Source organism: Sorex araneus, chromosome 2 (genome assembly GCF_027595985.1).
Source record: "Sorex araneus isolate mSorAra2 chromosome 2, mSorAra2.pri, whole genome shotgun sequence".
Taxonomy (NCBI): domain Eukaryota; kingdom Metazoa; phylum Chordata; class Mammalia; order Eulipotyphla; family Soricidae; genus Sorex; species Sorex araneus.
Genome location: NC_073303.1, coordinates 287,474,866 through 287,498,331, shown reverse-complemented (window position 1 = coordinate 287,498,331; position 23,466 = coordinate 287,474,866). Strand labels below are relative to the sequence as shown.

General features: G+C 38.9%; 1 protein-coding gene across 2 annotated transcripts in view; it reads left to right on the top strand.

Moving 5' to 3' along the window:
* The window catches only part of IL1RAP (interleukin 1 receptor accessory protein), a 156,358-nt gene that overhangs the window by 33,597 nt on the left and 99,295 nt on the right, over positions 1 to 23,466 (top strand). The window lies entirely within an intron of this gene.

The window sequence follows — 23,466 nt, the reverse complement described above, 5'->3', positions numbered from 1 at the left end:
CTTCAGGATTTCCTGTAAATCTCTCTTCATCTCTCTCTGGTCTATCTCTCTCTCTTAAGATTTTCTTACTCACTCCACTTATTATTTTCACACTCAAAACTTTTGTATTATTATAAATTCTCCCAATGCCTCACAAAAGTTCTGAGTTTAATTAGTAAATGGCAATAAATATGTCAAGCATAAAGATAAATAATAGCCAAAGAATCAAACAAATAAGATTAAATAAGTACACATCACTGTATTACTGCCATCCCGTTGTTCATCGATTTACTCGAGCGAGCACCAGAAATGTCTCTATTACACTTAGCCCTGAGATTTTAGCAGCCTCTCCTTACTGGTCTTTCCCAGGGATTGGAGGCTTTTTCAGGGTCAGGGGAATGAGACCTATCATTACTGTTTTTGGCATATCGAATATGCCATGGGTAGCTTGCCAGGTTCTGCTGTGCAGGTGGGTTACTTTCAGTAGCTTGCTGGGCTCTCTGAGAGGTATGTATATATCTGTTACTGTATTTTGGATATGACAATGCCATGGGGAGCTTACCAGGTTCTCTCAAGTAGGCTATTGCCTACTCTTGGTAGCTTGCCAGGTACTCTGAAGGGGAGAATTATGCTATTTTATGTCCTGCGGCTTCATTGCAGCCATGTGCTTCCAGGAGCTTGGTTTTATAGTCTCTGGATGTTGGCTGTTCATAGGATTACATGGCACTGGGGGCAGGCTCTGGGTGTGACTGCCAAGCTACTGGAAAATGGGGGATCTGGGTGGAAGAGGCCTAGTCCTGATCCGAGCAGCCTTGGAGCTGGTAATTATAGGCACAAATATAATTAAAAATAAAGGCATAATTAAAAATTATAATTTACCTTATATCACTGTATCACTGTCATACTGTTGCTCATCGATTTGCTCGAGTGAGCACCAGTGATATCTCCATTGTAAGACTTGTTGTTTCCTTATATAAGAGCATTTTACAAAGAGACTTGCTACTTTTATACATTCTTTTTATTGCTAAAATGAAAGACAATTGACTATGCAATGCATACTGCATTCATTTCGTGTTGATTCTTAAGCTTTTAAAATTCTTTGAATGCTCTGATATAGTGATTATAATAAGCACGTTTGGTCTTCATCTGTGGTTCCTTGTTCACTGTTTCCGAAAGTGCTGGGATTTCTTAATTTTTTTCTTAATTAATAAATTTGTCTCTAAGCATATTAAATGAGGTGGATTTTGGGGTGTGTGTGTGTGTGTGTGTGTGTGTGTGTGTGTGTGGTGAGGGGTGAGGCTCCATACAATGGAGCTTTGTTGTTTAAATAATCACTTATATTATTTGAGGGTTGGATCTTCTAGTCCCACCCTCAGAACTGTGGGACGGGTTGAAGCCTAAAGATTAAGCTTAATTATCAATAACCAAAGAGTCAGCTGTGTTAGCTAATGAAACCTAAATACAAACCCAAAAGGAAGTGTTTGAGATTTCAGATTAGCGAGTTTGAGATTTTGAGAGAATGACATACTTGGAGAGAGTTTTGGACCTCCTTGTTCATTCTCTATACCTTGCCCTTTGCATCTCTCCAAGTGGCAGTTCCTAAATACTATCTTTTTCGTACTAAAGGGATGATCTAGTAAGGCGTTTTCTGAGTTCTGTAATCCACACTAGCAAATTAATTGAAACCATGGGGGATTCCTGAAAAATTGATTTATATAGTCAATTGGTTAGAAGTACTGATGAGAACTTAGACTGATGGCTGCCACCTGAAATTTAAGACATTCATGGAAGCATCAGTCTGGAGCCAATCAGTTAAAAATAGAGGGGATAAATGAGCTTTTGATTGGCATCATTTTGTGAAGGATTGTCCTGGGAGACCAAGCCCATAGAATCTAATGCTAACTAGTAGATAGTGTCAGTTGAGTTTTATTCTTAGACATCCTTCTAGAGTCCAATAATTCCTTGTTTATTTAGCAAAGATTTCACATCATTCACATCAGAGATGGGGGTCCAGAAATCCCCAAACATAAACCATTACTGCATTAATATCAACAAAAAAAAAGTCAAAGAAGCAAAACAAATGTTTCAACCAAGAAATCCTCTCCACAAAATTAAAAGAGGGGACTGGAGAAACAGAATAGCAGCTAAGGTGCTTTCCTTGCTTGCTTGCAGCTGACTAGGTTCAATTCCCAGCATCCCATATTCATCTCCTGAGCACTGCCAGGAATAATCCTGACTACAAAGCCAGGAGGGACTTCTGAGCATCCGCAGGTATGGTCCCCAAACAAAAGAAAAACAAAAACGATAATAAGAGCGGAAGTAACCAGTTTTTTAAAAAGTACTTAAGATTAAATCAGAATATGATGCACATCGTAGCAAGTCACTAGGAGACTGCAAAATTGGAGAGAAACATCAGTCCTTTTCTGTAGCCAAGAAGCATGCACACATGCTTTCAAGAGAAACAATAATCTGACCCCAAGACGATTTGCTAGAGTCATTTGGCACACAGTTTCTTCTGATTTTATTTGAATTTAGATGGCCATCTGTGTTGGCTTTGTCAAAAGAAAAAAAACCCAGGCTTTTTATATCTTTATATTTTTTCTTTTGGGGCTTCGCCAGTGGTTCTCGTCAGTATAGTGCTCTGGCCCGTGATGTAGTACAGCTTGGACCCAGGGGTGCAGGGGAATAAACACACTTGCTCTGGTTTTTTGGGGAACAATTTTCCTGTCTCTGTACCTTAATTTTTAAAAATGTTATTTTATTGTGGGGAGCTCTATCCCCTTACCCAATTTCATTGTTATTTGTTGGCACAGTATTGCCCAGCAGATCTCTTTACCTTATTCTTCCTTCTTGACTAAAATTCGGTAGCATCCTCTCCTCCCCCAGGTCCTGGAGACCCGCTTTCCACAGTTTGATACTATGAATTTGAGAGATGTGTTCCTCCACGCCTTCAAGTCATTTCTGGGTTACAGAGATGCCTATCTGGAGTTGGCTCATTTCACATAGCATGTCTTCCAAGCTCATCCACTTGTCTCATAAATGCCATTTTTTAACCTGAATAGTATTCGATAGGATGTATATACCACATTTTTGCAATCCACTTAGTCCATGCATTTTATTTGTGTGTGTGTGTGTGTGTATGTGTGTGTGTGACACCTGGCAATTCACAGGGATTACTCCTGGCTCATGCACTCAGGAATTACTCCTGGCAGTGCTCGGGGGACCATATGGGATGCTGGGAATCAAACCCGAGTCGGCTGCATGCAAGCAAATGCCCTGTGCCATTGCTCCAGCCCTAATCCTTGCATTTCTAAAAAAGATATTTAGCTTAGTTCCATTTTAGACTAATGGGGATAGAGTGGCAATGAATATGGGAATGGAGAGATGGGAATGGAGAGAGCTCTTCACAATGCTGAATTCAACATTTTTGCATTAATATTTAGAAGTGATATTGTTGGAAGTGAACAAAGATAGTTAGTCACTTGGAACAAGGTGCCCCCAAAGCTGGGCTCTAATCCTCTGATGAATACTGGATTATAGAGGTAGTAATTTTCTTTATTTTGCATTTCAAATATTTGTCCCCCCTGGGTCTTTTAAGTACAACATTTCTAGGTCACAGAGATGATAAAGTCTTCAGAGATATTTATGTATACTTCAGAGTGGAGCAATTACCTCATAATTACCAGTTTTCAAAAATGTTCTGACAAAAAAGATGGAGGGGTGGGGAATCCCTTCCTTATTTTCAAAAAGAAAATTAAGTCTCTGAATATGTCTATATGTATACACACATATGTATATTTGTATGTATATACACACATATACATATATACACACATATGTACATTTTGATATACATATGTACATTTTGTATATATAAATATACTTGTATGTGCACATATATGTATATATGCACATATACATACATGCACATATATATACACATATGTGTATACATTCAGAGACTTAATTTTCTTGCTTTCTTGTACATATATGCATATATATACATTCAGAGGTTAAATTTTCTTGTATATATGTCTATATTTTCATGCATCTATCTATATTCTATTTTTTAGATAAAATTAGTTTATAGGAGTGCACATATTTCTATGTATTCAGATTGTATGCCCAATATCACATAAAATATCAATATGTTTCTTATTTTCATTTTGTATTTATTTTTACTGAAGGTATGGCATATTTAACTTTGCTTAACTGACGCAGTTTCTATTCTTGTGTTATACAGTTATTTACAGTTATCAGAAGTTCAGCTGAGGTTTGTTTGATCCCTGTGTACCTTCATAATGACATCTGATTTGAAACTTTATTAGCATTTAAAATTTTTTATTTCTTAATGTGATCAAATATCCATACACGTTTTCATTTTAGTCACTTAAGAACATGCAATTCTGTGGCATTGAATACATTCCCAGTCTTGTGGCAACCATACTGCCATCTATCTTTGGGACTTTTTCAATTTCCTCAATAGAAACCATATCCTTTAAACACTAACTCCCTTTTCCTCCAAGGCTAACTCTCTGCCAGCCACCTCCATTAGCATGTTAACTTACCTACTAAAAACTATCCGTGAAATTTCAATATCCTGCCTATAGGAAAAAAGTAGAATTCTATTTGCCCCGATTTGAAACACAAAGGTGTTTTCTTGGGAAACCGGGTAAAACAACTTTAAACTTTTGAATGTTTATCCCTCATTTATACAAGGGAAGCTGCACTAATTACAAATAATCTCAGCCTGTGCAGTTCCCAGAAATGTCTAATTTGTGCCACTCCATTACTTTCAAAGTAATGAAAACCACTTTTCCAGAGAAATATTTTTTGCTTATATTAATTTCAGTGATTTTACTAATGTAGTTTGGCGTTTTTCGTGACCTTTGCTCCAGTGAATATTTATCTTTCTTAATTGATCATGTGGTTTATTTTGTGAAATAATGAAAATTAAATATTGAAACTTTCTTTATGTATTTTTTAAGAGTCTGTCATGAGTATTGAGAATGATGTAAAATATAGAGCAGTCTACTGCAATCAGAATTCTATTTATTTCTAAGTTCTGCCTTTTGATTGCTGTGATATCTTGAGTAAGACATTTCACCTTTTTGTACGTAATTTCTTCATCTATAAAACGGAAAAAATTATATTTCTTTTCCAAAATGTTGTGAATATCAAATAAAATAATATGTGCAGAGAAGCACTACATACTGCCAATAAATTATTTTAGCTGAGTAATGTACATAGCACAGGGTAGAGATTTTGAGAATGTTTGTTCAGATGAAAAGATAATTATTCTCAATTTTTAATTCTTCCTGTATCCACACATCCTTGGCTTGGTATGTAACCCTTCCACTTTCCGCTTACCCGTGCCTTCCGAATACATTCTTTCTTTCCTTCTAACTTCAATCAAACATCATGCTTAGGAACTCCAGCATTGGTGATGGAGACAGAGTATGTGGTTAAATTATGTGCCTTACACCCAGTTTGATCCCCACCTCTGCATGGTCCCCAAACCCTCCAAGAGTGACTCCTAAGCCAGAGTTTGGAGTATCCCCTTAAGGACTGACACAGGAGCCCTCCTCAATAAACAAATAAAACCTTCCAGATTTTGTAGGTTGAGGGTGATAGGAAAGAGACAAAAGTGTGTTGCATTTTCCACCAGCTGCTTTTTCTCTTCTTTGTTTTTGTGGGGGCCAGGGGTGGGGGTGGGAGGTTGGGTCATACCTGGTGGTGCTCAGGACTTACTCTTGGCTCTACACTCTGGGATCACTTCTGGTCGGTTTGGGGGACCGAATGGGAAGCAAACCGGGTCAATTGCAAACTCCCTACCCAGTATACGGTTTCTTCAGTCCCCTTAAGCTGTCTTTTCTAACTCTGGATTGACCCTTCCTTCGAATTTCTGAAAGGTTAGAAATGGCAATTAAAAACGGAATCATTTTCTGGAACTATATATATGGGTAGGAAGGGATTATTTCACCCAGGAACACTTTGTTTAGGGACTTTCATGTTGGGGTCTTCATGTTCAGCTCGCTTCCTCGTCCAGCAAGAGGCTGCTGCTCAGGGTCCTGAGGACAGGGCCTATCCTCCCTCTAGCTAAGGGGAGGGGTCTGAAGGAAAAGAGGGAACCTATATCACCGCCTCCACAACTGACAAATGAGAAATGAGCACATGATACGGTGGGGTCCCGTCAGGTGGTTCTGATTTATTGAGCAAGCAACAAAGTTTATATAGGCTTGAATATTTGCAGTTAGTCAAGGAGTTACAGTGGTTAGAATTTTGGCTTCTAACCAAATATGCATTTTATCTCAGTTTTATAGATAGGGCTACATTGTTTTATTATAGTTCTATAGAGAGGGCTACATTGCTTCATTATAGTTCTATAGATAGGGTTATATTCTTCCTTTGATCATAATGGATAGGCTGTCACCTGCACATCTGCCGGATGCATCCTGTCCTAGGATCCTGTCCCATGGCAGCATTGACCTGTGGTCATAAATATACATTGCGACAGGCATCACTTCAAAGCAGACCAAAAGGGGCTTTTCTCCCAACAGTTTCATACTGATCATAAATAATCATCTGCAAGAATGTCAAATCCGTAATTGCAAATTAAACAGTATTCCAGGGGCAGGCTCAAGAGTTCCCTTTTTTTTTTTTTTTTTTTTGCTTTTTTGGGTCACACCCGGCGATGCTCAGAGGTTACTCCTGGTTCTGCACTCAGCAATTACCCCTGGCAGTGCTCAGGGGACCATATGGGATGCTGGGGATCGAACCCGGGTCGGCCGCGTGCAAGGCAAACGCCCTGCCCGCTGTGCTATCGTGCCAGCCCCTCAAGAGTTCCTTATACAGGCTCTTGGAAAGACACTCCTTGGCATTTCATCTCTTCTTTCCCATTTACATGTGTGGGATAAACATTGCCTGTGTTGTGAGGCATAAACACACCTTTCACTGATAAAGAAGATGAGTCTACTGCAATTTTAGGAATAGGATTACAGAGTTTGGTGAAAATAAATCTCCCTAAAAATGATCTAGTGAAGGAAATGAGTGTAAGGTGATGAAAGGTATGGAAAACTAAGTTATGGTATTTTCCAGGACTGCAAAACAGGTAGTGAACTCGGTCTATTCAGCAAACATCCCACCCAGAGTCTGAGCACTCTCCATGAGCCAGGCTTTGAGCTAGCCTAGCAAGCTAGAGAGAAGGTACGTGTATTTTACTATACTACAAGGAAAAGATTGCATTGTTATGACTATAAGGGAAAGCTGTAAAGAGATGGGACAAATGACCTCTGGCTTAGGGAAGGAAGGATGTTTCATGAAGTGCTTTTGGAAATGACTTTTGAAGGATGGGCAGTGTTAGTACACATGAAAAGGGAAATGCAAGGCATCTCAGGCAGAAGCGATGTTTAAAAGTGAGAAAGAGGTGATTTATAACACCATCTGTATGTCTATCAACACCAGAGTCCAGGTTATGTGAGGGAAGTCGTGGAAAAGGTTTGCTGCCAAATCTTGGAGGATCCAGAATGTCATATCAAGGACATCAGGGAGATAGAATTAAGATGTGCTATGCTGGAAAATGGATTTGACTCTTATCATCAGTCATCAGGTGTCTTCATGGCACCTGAAATTTAACTTGGACATACATAGCTACCTTGCTAGAAGTATAGTAATATCTCTTCTTTTGGTTTTAGAAAATAAGATATCAGCCTGATATTTTTTTCAAGCACCATAGGTAGAATATTTATATGCAAAATTATTACTTTTTATATCAACCAAATGCACACATAATTTTCTTTCCTCTTAAAAATAAGGACAGATCAATTAAAATAATAGTAAAGCATATTGGAGGTTCACAGAGGAGAATGGGTTATTTTCCGAGTCTTCTCATGTATGCTGGTTCCTTTTGGAACTGAGGACCGTGAGCTGCCTTCTCTCTTTGACTCTTTCTCTGTGGTATCTTATGTTCTCACTTGGCAGCTCTAGGCATTCAGGCACTAGAAGTGGAATCAGAATCACTGCCAATTAGCTAAACTGGTGGAGCAGAGCGATACCATACTTATATTCACCAGCATGTCTTATGTCTCATTTTAGTTAGTCATTAAACAATTGTTTTTCCATCAACTTGCCAAATGGATAACTTTACATCATAGGAAATTGATTTGTATTTCCCACTTTTTTTTCCCCCCCACAATCAAGAATTCATGACCCTGACCTTATTGGAATTTTTTTCTAATACTCTCTCCTGAGAGAATTTACACCCATTTCTCAAAGCTTGTTCTATTTCTTGCCTAAGGTGAAACCTCCTTTTGAAATAATGAATGTCCATCAGCATTCAAAATTGAGCCAAGGATCCTTAAGATTGAAAAAATATTTTAATCAAGGCTGCCTAAGATCAGTTAAGTTTGAGCAACACTACAAATGATTCCTTAGTAAGTTAATTTCACAATGTATATAGGCATAAAGACTCTGAGTCCTCATTTGTGGAATATAAATTAACATAGTGTTATACTAACCCAAGAACAGTAGATATAAGTACCAGGAGGATTATTCAACAGTTTAGAAGCAGGCCTCACATGCTGAGGGAAAGGCAGCTCAGATAGAGAAGGGGCCACCAAGTAAAGGGTGCTAGCACGGCCCCTTCGGGATGGGAGATTCGAGCTGAAAATAGACTATAGACTGAACATGTTGGCTACTTAATACCTTTACTGCAAACCAAAACACCCAAAAGGAGAGAGAGAACAAAAGGGAATGCCCTGTCACAGAGGTGGGTGGAGTGGAGGGGACGGGGTGGGGGTGGTGGGAGGGATGCTGGGACCATTGGTGGTGGAAAATGGGCACTGGTGGAGGGATGGGCACTGGACCATTGTATGACTGAAACGCACGCATGAAAGTTTGTAAGTCTGTGACTGTACCTCAGGGTTATTCACTAATAAAAAGTTAAAAGAAAAACCTGAGTTTTTAGACCTGTGGAAAAGGAGAATCATCTTTACTCTAATCATCCTTCTAATTTCATTAACCTAGTGTTTATTTAAATGAACTATTTCTTGATAAAATTTCTTGAAATGTTTATGTAGATGTCCAAGTTGAACACTACGGACAAAAATATGGTAAATAGCCAGGATGTCTAAGTTACCTTTGAATGAAATTAATATATATATGTATATATATATATATATATATATATACACACACACACACATAAAGAATCTAACTTTAGGAGGTCTGTCAATCTGTGCACCGAATTCATCCTACTTCTACCCATCAGAATTTGTATGAGCATTCTTCTTTAGTAACTTGGCGATCCTTTAAAACCTTCTCTGTCAACAGAACTGCTACATCTGATATTTTCTGGAATCTAAAGAAACAGCAACAGGGACTGAAATACTGAGACAGTAATATCTGCTGCAGAATGCTCTCATTGCTGACCCTGCAGGGTTATTGCAGAGTGAGATTAATTATGCAGATGTGCCACTCTAGGCTTTGGAGTTGAAGTACCCTGTTGTAATTCACTGCAGGATCATTCATGTATCCAGCATATTGATATGATTATTATTCCACTAAGGTTTTATCTGCTCCTAGACAATTATGGAACCACTTACCAGCATCTCTCATTGACTTCTTATTTAAAATTCTCAGGGCCACAGCAGACTTTCAGGTCCTTTTGTTGGCGACAGCTACAGATCAATGGCATGAAGCAACATGAGACTTTGTTCAGGAGATGATGAATGATGGAGACAGTTTGTTAAGAAAACAGAGACATTCCAATTCTAGTAGAAAATACTGGTTCTCTCAACTCCAGTCTCTAACACAAGCTTTTCAATTAAAAACATTTATTGATGTGTTATGATTTAGAAAAAATGTTATTCATGTTCTGGGCTTACAAAGCTACTCTGTCACATCCACTACCAGAGTTTCAATATCCCTCCCCAAACTCCACCCTGTGTCCTCCCCCATCCTACCTATGTCCTCCCGCAGCCCATCCCCTTTGGCTCTCTCAGTTCTGTGTGTAGTGTTACGTGTTAGTTTTTATTGCCATTGTCTATTCTCTAGGCTTGTTTCTTTATACCCCATGTGAGAGAGCTATTTATCTTTCTCCTGACTACTTCACTTAGCCTGGTGCCCTCTAGTTCCATTCAAGTTGTAGCTAACTGAAAGATTTCAACTTCACCTTTTCTTAGGGTGGAGTAGTATTTCATTGTGCATGCACACCCTGTCTTCTTTATCTGTCCATGTGTTATTGGGCACTTTAGTTATTTTCAGGTCTTTGTATGGTAAAAGCTACTGCAATGAATATGTGTAGGACTATAGCCTTACTAATTAAGGTTTTGTGTATGTGTTCTTGGGATAAACACATTTACAGTCAAGAGGGAAGAGGAAGTCAACAGAGGAAAAATAATGAGATTTAGTTTCAGGGTCTGAGTTTTACTACTGGATTTAGCGTTTATCGGTGGAACTTGGAGAAATCCTCACTTTTGCTCTAAAATGGGACTGTTATTAAACCCTGGAAATCTGCAGAGGTTGAAATAAATATGTATGTGTGAAAGAAGTTTTATGAATGGTAAAGTATTTCAAAATGATTTTTTGTCATTTTGAGAAAAACCTTCCATTCTTGAATTGGCACTGTTGGCATAATGGAACATACTTTTATGGCTTCATTGCATGGGTAATGTCCTATTAAATCCTACAATCACTGGCACTGCTACCTGGGGCAGAATATGGCAACCATGCATTGATATGATTAGCATCTCCAAGGACCCCATGTCCTTGAAATAATGTGTAGAATAAAATTCCTGTTCCTAATTACTGTTCCTGGTCCATGGTTGTAGGAACTTTATAACTCACATAATATTGACTTCATTAAAATTTTTCAGCAACTTTTCTTCCCTGTTTTATACTCAGTCCTATAAAATAATACTCGTTTTGTTTTGATTTTGCCCAAAGCTCCTTTTATATGTATGACTCCTGTCCAGAGTGCTAGCTCTCTCCACAGTCCAGCTGTATTGTCAGCTAATACAACACGCAGGGATTTTTTCTCCTCTCTCACTTTTGCTCTCACTACCCCATTAAAATGCAAGTAATTCATTCTTCATAGTAAGTTATTTGATTTGGTGGTTGTCACTTTTGTTGTTTAGGGACCACACCCAGGGGTGTGCAGGGATCACTACTGGCAGGACCTAGGGAACCATATGGGATGCTGGGGATTGAACCAGGTCACCTGACATTCAAGGCAAGAGCCTTATCTGATGAACTATCTTTTTTGGCTTCTTGGACCAATTTTTATAATTCAAAATGCATAAGAAGACACAGCTACATTGTTTTGTACAATTTAAGAACTTTATTTAAAGAACATATTAAAGACCAAATTAAAAAATGATTTGACATATATTGTATGTTAAATAATATAGTTCTTTCAACAAACATCTAGTTATCTCAATTTTACGGTTGAGGTAACTAAGATACAAACTGATTTAGTAATTCGTCCAATGTGCCAGAAGTACTAATGTGCTGGAGTTTCTGATTGCTTGGCATGTGTAAAAATAGGAGCTATTCTTTTATTTTTAATATAGAGGGATCATATAGTAGATTTTAATTATTGGATTACATTTTCTTAGAAGAAAAGATTGCTCTTGAAAAGCATAGGGGTTAGCAACAAAATGCCTGCTTGTACTCTGTAAAAAAACCAAAAAATATATATGCACATATGCATGTATACGTACACATATTTTATATTTATATCTATTTCAGTGTATGTTCTTCCTTTCTGCTTAATCTTGTCAAAGCATTTAAAAATCTTATATCAAGCCCTGCTTTAATATTTCTTTGTAACATCACTATTGTTTTTTTTTTCCAGGTAACTGTATGATGAAGATAAGGCGGACTTGTTGAAATTAGAGTCACTTGAGTCTTTGTTAGTTTATGGATCAGTAGATAATAGTTCTCTAAAATCCTAGTTTATTCTCATTTGGATGGAAGGAAGGGGGATTGCCTGGTCTTGCTTTATTTGCAGTGGTCAGCAAATGCTAAATGTCTACATAGAACACTGGGACTGGAATCCCGAACCGCTTTTTTTTTTTTTTAATCTAGAGTGATCTGGTGGGCTGAGGTCACCTCTCAGACTAGGGGATTGATGGGTGCACATTGCCATCTGTCAGGATGATCCTGGTGCCCAAAAATCAGTGAAAGAAGCCATAGAATTTTCTCCACGGGGACACAGACTCACACAAACCTCCTCAGTGTTAGTTCATGAGGAGATTTTTTTTTTAACACTTTAGAGAGAGAGAAATTATATTTTCTTTCAAACTCCCTAGTTTTGGCTTAGGTAGGTTCATATGAAGACTCAGAATACTGTCATTGCATTTTGGGGATAAGGATGGGGAAGCTATCTAATGGACCATATTGTCCAATGGATTAAATACCTGAGTGAGAGGCTAATTCGAAGCTCCTCTGCTTTCTCTCACAATTACCATGCTAACTTGTTACCCCGTCATCTGTGAAAGTTTCAGTTGAACCTTTCACTCCTTTGAACAAAATTAATTGTGAAAGCTGAGGCACCTGGCTAATAAAATGCAAGAGCAAAGACACACAGCTAATTCTTGGTGAACCCTAAGTCACCCCCTCTCTGGAAAGTTTCTCTGTGTAATTATAAAGTCAGGAGCCTATGGGTGGGGAAGGCACTGCTTGAGAAGGGAAGCCTGTTTGGAAATTTCATGTCCCTCAAAAGGAAGGCTGGTGACATGCTATTATGGGTATTCCCTAGCAAGCCATCATTCATTCTTCTGACAGAAATGCGAATGGGCCAGTGATAGCCCAAGACAGCACTTTTTGAAAAGAAAACCTGGGTTATAAGACCAAAGGTGGCTTAGATCAAGCTCAAGTCTAGTTTCTGAGAATAAATTTACTGACTAGGCAGTGATCTTGAATTGCGCAGGACTCAGAGTGATATCTGTTTAGATCCATCCCTGGAGAAGATGGATTTCTCCGGGTTGCCCTAATCCTTTTAAAAAACAAAGCCTATGTGCTTGCAAATATGTGACTGAAATAAAAGCATCAGCACTTCATGCTCGCATCACACTGCACTATTTATGAAGCTTCTTCCTGCATAGTTTCTTATTGATACTTGCAGCATCCTATGAAGGAAGTAGGTGTTCTCCCTGTTCTATTGATAAGGATACCGGGGTCAGACCAGAGACTGGGAAAGTTAAGGTCGTTGTTGGTTTGAACCCCGATTCAGCATTGATGGTTCTGGACTCTGTGCAACACCTGGAGAGAGGCTGGAGCAAAAGAGTCAGGAGTAGCCTCTGGAACATCACTGGGTGTGGTCCAGACCCAGCCCCTCCCCCAAATATATTTTTTAAAAAATAAGGATACTGGGGTTGGCTGAACTTAAATAAGTTATTCAAAGGCACACCGTTAAGCATGGGCAGCGTCAAACTGGAACAGAGCTCAGCAGTGTCCTAGGGCACTATTCTTTTGACCGCTGCACAGTGTGCTTTATTTTTACGGGTTTATTGTATAACAGCTTTGGTCTAAATACTGTGAGCACTAACTTGGAGCCTTCGCATCAAAAGGGAGGTGAACAAATTTCCTAAATAAAACAGATCAGGTCTAAACTTTATTAGGGCTCTCAGGACGAGATAGGTTGCTGCCCAGGGGTTCTAGAACACATACTTGGGAGTCAGTAGCAAAATCAGAGCAAATCATGAAAGGCTGCAGAGGGAAGGCGATGGTGTGGAAAAGTGAGGGATCATGTTTCACTGGTACTGAATGCAGTTTCTGGTGAAGTAGGGTGATTTTGGAAAGAAACCACAGTTCTTAAATTAAGGATTTATCTGTGAATTTGGATTTGCACTCCTCTTTTCCTAATTGGAATCTTTACTATCTATTTTAAAGGAACCATAAGAATATAATGCAGTAAAAAGTGGTTTTAGGTCAAATGACTTGGCTAATACCATACTAAAGCAAGCCAGCCATAGTATTCACTTGATAGATTTCATCCAAGGGCCTAAATTGCTCTTGTGGGACTGGAGAGATAGTAGAGTGGGTAGAATGCTTGTTGTGTAGACAACTGACCTGGCTTCAATCCCCAGATCCCCAGATGGTGCCCAGAGATATCAGGGTTGATTCTTGAATACAGAGCCAGGACTGGGCCCTGAGCATTGCTGGGTGTGGCCCCCAACAACTACAACAGCAACAAAAACAAAGCAAAACAAAAAGTGCTTTTTGTGAATCTACACAAAAGAGATATGTCATATAACTTTTCAAATGCTTTTGGCCACATAGTTCTTTGATAGAATGTTCCCTCTGGAATATGATAGTTCTCTTTCTTTTTCTCTCACTCTTTCTCTCTCTCTCAAGAATTTTATTTTATGATTATTTTTGAATTGAATCACAGTGAGATAAGCAGTTACTAAGTTGTTTATGATTGGTTTTCAGTCATACAATGTTTTAACACTCATCTTTTCACCAGTGTACATTTCCCACCACCGATATCCCCAGTATCCTTCTCAACCCCCCCCCCACCTGCCTCTCTGGCAGGCACTTTTCTTCTCTCTCTCTGCCCCCCCCTCATATTTTTCATCATGCATTTTATTGTGATTGTACAAGGCCACTTACTTGTTTTTTTGCTGCTTTTTTGGCAAAAAAAAAAATAAAGTTTGACTTTGGTCTCAGACTTCGACATCCATAATTATAAAAATGCTGTGTTTATTTCTGTATACTCTAAAGTTTCTATTAAAGTGTACGAGATAGGGATCCAATAAATTTGAACAAAATTCTTGATATGTACAAAAGTCAGTTCTATTGATTCAGAAGCTAAGAGTCACAATAACTTTACGGTGAAATCTATGAAAACTTAGCCACAGTTTTCTTATTGTGACCTTTCTAAGAGTGAGTAAATTGGGTCTATCTGAAACCCCTCAAAGACAGGATCATGATCAGACCCTCTCTTTGAATTAAAGTATTTGTTATTGGCAGTGCTGTGACATACCATTTAAAGGAAGAAAAATCCTAGATGATTAGGAAGATTTTCTATCAGGAGAGCAATTGATTTCCTAAACTTGCGTCTACTGGCTCTTAGTCTGCAAGGCAATATGACTGTTTTGTGTCTGTGGTGGTTACTTTTTCACTTGCTCTCTACATATCACATTCCCTCAAAGAATTGCTTCCTGCTCTGCAATCTCTCAGGACCTGTAGAGCCTCAACTGCTGCATTGTTCTTGAAGGGGTCTGGCAGTTTCTATGGTCCGGCTTAGAGCTCCGTGAAGATAGGGATATTTGCTCGCTCCTTCCCTTCTCAAACAGTGTCTTATTGTTTGACTCAAATTTTTCATATTTCTCCTTCTTGCCTTAAAGACTTAAAGCTCTAGGTGATGATTCCTCATCACATTCTTTGTTGTGTTTTCAGTTGCTCTCTCTTTAAAATAGTTGTATTGTTTCGAATCATGACTACAATAGTAGGAATGATTATAGTTCTGATGTACAATGCGTTACAGCCAAAGTGCCCACATCCCACCACCACTGAAATGAAAACAAAACAAAAACCACACAGACACCTTTTATTAGTAAAGTTTAAGTTTTATGTTTACACTAGTGTTGACAATTGTGACTTTGGTGTTTGCAGTTATCTTGCTGTACTGCCACCGAAATGTACGAGACCCTCTGCTGATGTTCTTGTATTAATTCCATCGTTTCTTTACCCTCTGCACCTTACAACTTGATATCCTCAGTATTGTAGTCCAGTTTGCTATCAATGTATATTCTCTGTATCCTTGATTTGCTCTAAACCATGGACGAATGAAATCATCTGGTACTTGTCCTTCTTTCGGCTTATTTCACTCAACATAATACTCTTAAGTTCCATTGAAGTTGCTGTAAACTGTATAATTTTATTTATTTTTTTGTGAATACATAGTACTCCATTCTGTATATAAAAACACAGTTTCCCTTTTTGAGGGCCATGTGGATTCAGCCACACAAAACTGTGCCCAGGGCTTATTTCTATCTCTGCTCTCAGGCATATTCTGTTGGTGCTTGAGGGACCAAGTGGTGTACCTGGGGGATTGAACATGGGTCAGCTTCATGCAAGGCAAATGTCCTACTTGCTGTACTACTGCTACGGCCCCACATGTATTGTGGATTTATCTTTTTGTTTTTAAATCCATTCTTCTGCTGTTGGATGTTTGGGTTCTTCTCACATATTGGTTATTATGCTAAATGCTGCAATAAACATATGTGCGTGTTATCTTGTTGAATTCCTGATTTTGTTTTTAAGCGATAAGTGCCAAGAAGTGGGATAGTTCATTCCTACCCTTTTGAGAAAGCTCCATTTTGATTTTCATAGATAGAGGCTGAGCCAACACATCCCTACCAATAGTGAATAAAAATTGCTTTTTTTACATACTCCTACCAACAATGATTATTTCCATTCCCCCCCCCCATAGGCCATTGCCAGTGGTGTGAGATGAAACCTCACTGTTACTTTGATTGTATTTCTTTGATACTAAGTGATAATGGGAATTTTTTCACTTGCTTATTGACCAGATGCATATCCTCTTCTTGAGTCTTCTCACCTCCGATTTTTGTTGTTGTTGCTGAGCTTTGTGTGTATGTTGTGTGTGTTGTGTGCATGTGTGTGTGTGTGTGTGTGATTTTAAACTGCATTCTTCATTAAAAAGCTTTTCCTTGTGGGACAAAAGATATAGTACAGCAGATAGGATACTTGCCTTGCCTGCAGCTGACCTAGGTTTGATCCCTGTCACCTCATATAATCCCTAAGTCTTATCAGGAGTGATCTCTGAGCACAGGGTCAGGAATATGCCCTGAGCACCACCAAATATAGCCCCCAAATGAAAAAACAAGCAAACAACCAAAAAGAGGTTGCTTTTCATGGCATTCTATATCTTTCTCTAACTTTTCTTGTTGTTTAGCTTTTTTGCCAATGACAGCATTCTCAATAATTTTTTTTTTTTTTTGCTTTTTGGATCACATCTGGCAATGCACAGGGGTCACTCCTGGCTCTGCACTCAGGAATTACCCCTGTTGATGCTCAGGGGACCATATGGGGTTCCGGGAATAAAACCCAGGATTGCTGTGTGCAAGGTAAATGCCCTACATGCTGTGCTATCACTCCAGCCCCTCAATAATTTTTAAGACAAGCATAACATGTTATCTGTAAAGTCTACGCATAATGCACTGAATCATATTTGTATGTGCATCATCTCTAGCTGTCAGATCCTTGACACTATTCTAGGTTCCGAGTTGGAATAAGCAGTTTATAAGAAGTTTCCTTTATGACTTTATAATATCCACAGCTAGAATTAAAAAAAATTTAAGTGAGGCAAGTCCTATTAATTTCATAATAAAACCAATGCGCAACAATTTATGTTAGTGGAGAACTTTAAAAGTACAAAAAATTTCCTTTCTTGGGTCATTATCATTTGAATTCTATGACCTCCATAGGAAATTGTCAGGTTAGAGGCTTTTACTTCCATTTTTTAAAAAAAAATCTGGGCCTTAGACCAGAGAAGTGAAACTTTATAGAACATTATTTATTAAAATTAAAGTTTTATTGTAAAGTGTTAACAAAATTTTCAACTTTTCTGCATGTATAGAACTGAACTTATGGTTATCTTCTCTGAAATATTTGATGAATGGAAGCACAAACTTGGACCTACAGCCCTCAAAGAGTTGTATATAGCAAACTTTGTCCAAATGATTAATGACCAATCTGAACCAAGTAACTAAGATTCTTCTTTGTAAATGATGATAGTGGAGCTCATAATTATTTCTGCTGTTGTAGTTTCTCAAATCTTTCAGATATAGTCATTGAGCGAGAACTAATGATGACCAGCTTTTGTTGAGAGCTATTTGTGTTCCTGGACAGTGCGAGCTATCATATGGAACTTATCATGTGCACTACCTCCCATAAACTGATAAGGCTGATATTCCTTTCTATCACTCACTCAAAATGCTAGTCTTCTGTTGTAGAATACTCAAGACATTAGTATTCTTACAGAGTACTCAGTCATGATGTTGCCTATCTGCTAGGGAGAGGATACAGTGGAACACTCTTCTGTCTTCATTAAGAAGTGTCCACAAATATTTAACAAATATTCAGTCTCAAAGTGGTCTTTAATTACTTCAAGGCAGTGACCCGGTCATAGTTCTAAGTGGTTTCTGTGATTATTTCTCTCATCTTCTTTCAGGCAGTCTGAGATCATGCAGTCACACTTATAAATTCAAGTTAAGGATTCCTTTGAAGATGCTCCTTAACCTTCATCTCAATTTTTTTAAAAAAATAGTTCTCATTCTCTCTTGTAAAGGGTGAGGCTTAATGATTTTATTTTGTTCCTCATCTCTCTACAGCATGTTGCTATTCAAAAATGTTAAAGGACAAATGGAAATCAGTCTGTTTGCATTCTATATCAAGCTTTTAATAAAGATGCCAGATGTCATCTACAGATGACATATATATTATGTTATATATGTCCATTCAGTTTCAAACACATTGAGGTTATTGAGTAAGGGGGGAGGGAATCGCTAAGAGAAGTGTGATAACGTTTTCTGATGTCAACTTTCACTTGCTGCCGTATTGATGTTAGTGACACTGTCTTGATATTTTGAAAGATGGGGCAGTCCATTGATCTCTCTTTGTGCCTAGAAACTAGACTTTTCTGGAACATTTAGAATCAACTAGAGGACTGTTTCATTTTCAAAGTAAATGCTGAGAATAGAAGCAAGATGTAGGTTAAAACAGCTTTCATTTATATAAACTGTCTAAAAAAAAGTTTCACAAAGTCACTTGTTGAACTATTTAACAGGGAAAAAACATGTTATTTTAAAATGTCTTAATTAATATACAGTCAAATAGGTCTTTTTGAAGACCAATGAAGCTTATCTCTTGTATAGACACATTTGATAAGTACCTCGATTAGGATAGTGACTAGTTATTGCATCTCGGAAAATTCCCCTATGCTACTCACTTTTAGTTGCATCCTCCTATAAACTGTAGCTCTGCATCTGTTCTCTTTCACTCTAGTTTTGTCTTTCTGGGACAGTAATTTAATTGGGCAATCACTTATTGTCTAATTCCAAATAATAGAACCTCTAGAGTTTTTTATTTCTTAATAAATGCCATTTCATTTTCTGTTTTTGAAAAAGCAGGTAACATTTATCAAAGGCATTTTGCTTTGGGGGAATTCATTTGAAACTTGTTTAAACTTCATTTGTAAGTTAGTGGAGCTGTAAGTAAGGATGCGGATGGGATCAATCCTCAAGGAAATATTTTGGCTGCCTATCAGTGACTACTTAGAATTCGTGCTTTGGTGTTAATAGCCAAGATTTAAGTGGGGAGGTCATAGAAAATGGCATCTGTCAAGCAAGATTAAAGCACAGGATGATAACTTCATGACTAACTTTATGGTACCAAGACCTTACAGGGCAGAAAATTCTGGTTTTCAGAAAAAAAAAAAGCAGTGACAAGTACCATGTTGGGGACCCAAGCCTCAGACAGGCCTTTTGGTCTTAATAAGTTGACTGCGGTTTAAGTATGGAGCTATATGTGGAATTAAGCAAAAAATTGCAGGAGAAATCTTGTCCTCTAGACTGGTGAAATGCTGCTGAGCAGAAGGTTGAGCAAATGGTGATTCAGAGATAGCAGCAGTCTGCGGCAGCAACCCGAGCTTTAACTTTCCCCAGCTGGCCCGGGAAAGAATTCACTCGTCAGGGCTGACTCAGACCTAAGGAATCTTGAAGTTTATAGAATCTATAGAATGTGTGCATAGAAAGATTTGTATGTAATATTAGTTATTAATGACTCTTGCAGAGAAGGCTGACAGAAGATTTATTACAGGTATATTCTAATTATTTAAACAAGGTAGAATCCATTAATTCATGAATTTTCCTCCCTCCCTCCCTCCCTCCCTCTCTCCCTCCCTCCCTCCCTCCCTCCCTCCCTCCCTCCCTCCCTCCCTCCCTCCTTCCTTCCTTCCTTCCTTCCTTCCTTCCTTCCTTCCTTCCTTCCTTCCTTCCTTCCTTTTGTTCTTATTTATTTATTAAAATTGTTTATTTGTTTATTTTTGAGGTCATATCTGGAAATGCTCAGGGTTACTCCTGGCTCTGCACTCAGGAATTACTCCCTGGTGATGCTCAGGGCACCATATGGGATGCCAGGGAATCGAACCAGGGTTGGCCTCCTGCAACGCAAACACCTTAACTGCTGTACTCTAGCTCCGGCCCCAACTTCAACGACTCCTCTTCCTCTTCCTCTCCCTCTCCCTCTCCCTCTCCCTCTCCCTCTTCCTCTTCCTCTTCCTCTTCCTCTTCCTCTTCCTCTTCCTCTTCCTCTTCCTCTTCTTCCTTTTCTTCTTCTTCTTCCTCTTCTTCTTTCTCCTCTTCTTCCTCCTCTTCTTCTTCCCTCTCTTCCTCCTCCTCTTCCTCCTCCTCCTCCTCCTCCTCCTCCTCCTCCTCCTCCTCCTCCTCCTCCTCCTCCTCCTATTTCCAAGTGGTTCCAAGGTCCTCCGCTCCCCTCCCCCTATCACTCCCAATGGCACATTTGAGAAGGAGTTTAATGCATGGGCCTAAGAAAGGTTTCAGAGCTACTCATGTCTTGCTGCGATGAGAATCATTGAAGTCATCCCTCAGGTGCTGGATACCTCCAGGATTGTACCCTGCTTTACTCCGGAGACCCTGTGGTGTCAGGAATCAAACATAGGCATATGCCATAACCCTTGTTCTATCTCCCTGGCACCATGGCGAAAGTTAGCTACAACACAGACCATAATAAACCGTGGGTAATTAGTCAGATTCCTTTGCTCTCTGAAATTTTCTCCATCACTGCCATTGTCCCCACCCCGAAGAAAGAAGCAAAGGTATGTTACTAACCACAATAACGCAATTCTGAGGCCGACTTTATAAGACAGTGTTAAATGAACCAGCCTTCTCTGAGAGGTTTCAGAGCAGCTGCCTCCCTCTAACCTTGGTACATTTAGTCTGTCAAAAGGAGCCTAGACAATCACATTTTCTTTCCAGTCTGTCTTATTCCCAATTCATTACAGGGCACAGCTGACCCTGGATTTATGTGTGCATACAAGTTACCTTTATATTAGCCTTAGCCTGGTGACCTGACTCTCGTTGCCTCTGGCATAATCCAGTTACTCAAGAGAATATCAATTAAGGCCCTCAATCATACTAATTAGAATGTCTTCTGTGTGCTGCTACAAGAATTCAGCAGTTTATACACGGACAAATTGGGAAAATCTAGAGGTGTGATTTTTTTTTTTTAAGAGTCTAAAGCAATTTGGGAGACTAGAGAGCTTTAGCATGGCTGAGTATTGGGGCTGAAATTACCGTGCTCACAATGAAATCTCTGGCTGCTCTCCCTTGACAAGGATTTGTGCAGAATTATTAATTTTTTTTAGTAATGACTTAAATGAGGTCATAGGTGGAGTGCCGATCAAGTTTATAGATGACACAAAGCCAGAGGGAAAATAATTATGATGACAGACATAGGAGCCAAAATGATTTCAAGATAGAAATTAGTGGCAATCTATCCAATTCGTGCCTAGAAGAATGATCCCCATCAGGCCAACTTGATGAGGACATCACTCCTATAATAAGACACCTTCAGTTGTTCCATATTTGCTATTTAAATTGCATTCAAAGACCTTAGCCTGCATTTTAAGGCCTTACCATATTCTGAGCCTCACACTCTTGCTTCCCAACAAAATCTCCTGTAGTTCTTTTTGTAACACCTCGTGCTTGAGCCAAACTGAATTATTTATAGACTATTTCCTATTTATGTTCTATGTTTTCCCTATCTCTGAGCATCATTTTCCTCCACTGGGTTTCTTTGCCCTCTGCTTTCCTTCTGCCTCTGTTCAAAATTTTCCAAACACGTTTCACTCGGCTCAAAATCTACCTCTTGTTAATCCGCTTTGTGTTGGGTGGAGTAATCTTCCTCTTGCTAGTCTTAATACCAGTTTTCCTGTTTGTATGTATTTATTTATCAGTTTACTTTGTATTGCAATTATTTTTGTATACTTTTGAAGTCTTTTCTATTTTTTTTGGGGGGGGGGGAGTCAATCCCAGTGGTGCTCAGGACTTACGCCTGGCTATGTGCTCATGAGTCATTCTGGTGGGGTTTGTGGAGTGATATGAGATAACCGGGGATCAAACCTTGCTTGGCTGCTTGAAAGGCAAGTACTTTACCTGTTCTGGTCCTTTAAATCTCTTCTAATCTCTACTCAGTGCTCGCCCTTCTAGTCTGATAAACCTTTACATATTTTATGGTGACTCTGCATGTGTCATGCTCACAGCTGATGAAGTAGTTTGAGTGAGGTGTGTCCTCTCTACTCAGGCATCTCCCTGAACTGTGCTCATCAGAGATCTCTGAAATCAGACTCACTCATTAACATAAAGTGCTCAACTCATATATTTTTTAACTTTTTTATTGAATCACTGTGAGATAGACCCTTACAAAGCTGTTCATGGTTGGATTTCACTCATACAGTGTTCCAACACCCATCCCTCCACCAGTGTACATTTCCCAGCACCAGTGTCCCCAGGTTCCCTCCCATCATCCCCTATCCCTCTCCTCCTATTTGTCTCTATGGCAGGCACTCCTCCTCCTCCTCCTCCTCCTCTTCCTTCCTCCTCCTCCTCCTCCTCCTTCTTCTTCTCTCCCTCTCTCCTTTTGGGCGTTGTATATAGAATGACTGCTCCACTCATATTTTACTAACAACTGAATGACTGATAGATGAGATTCCTTAAGGTAACAGGATAAAAATAGTAAGGACTTAGTGGTAGTAAAAGTGAGGTATTTAATCTATGAGATAAAAATGATTGCTCAGCGTTTAATAAATCCACCTATTATTTGTGTATAATTATGCTAATGATGAAACATAACTCAAACGCAGCATTTTTTTGGTGATCCATAGTCAAGAGAGGTAACACATTAGAAAGGAATTTGCATATTCCTTTTAAGTGACCATGAACTCTGGATTGCCTGGACAGTACTGGTTTATACATTTTATTTCATTGTAGCTCTCCTAAAAGTGTTCCATCTTATTTTTTTATTTTAGTCTGGGGCCACACTGGCAGTGCACAGGGATTACTCCTGGTTCTGTCATCATGAATTACTCCTGATGGTAATCTAGAGACCATATGGAATGCCAGATATCAAACCCTGGGGGTGGGGGAGGTGGGGCTTGCATACAAAGCCAGTGCCTGTCCACTGTACTATTATTCCAACCCCAAAGTGTTCCATCTTAAATGCAATTATATAGGAACCCTATTTATCAACTGCCTCCACACTTTTTAAATTGATGGGTCCTTTTGGCTGTAAAATTTTGGCATAGGCTAAGGTTTTAGAAAATGGACTTCTAGTTAGCTAGATATAGATAAAAATCCCATCCCTGCCTTTTACTGAAAATCTGATCTGGAAAACTTCCAAGACCTTTGAGCGTAACCTTGTATTTTCAAAACACAA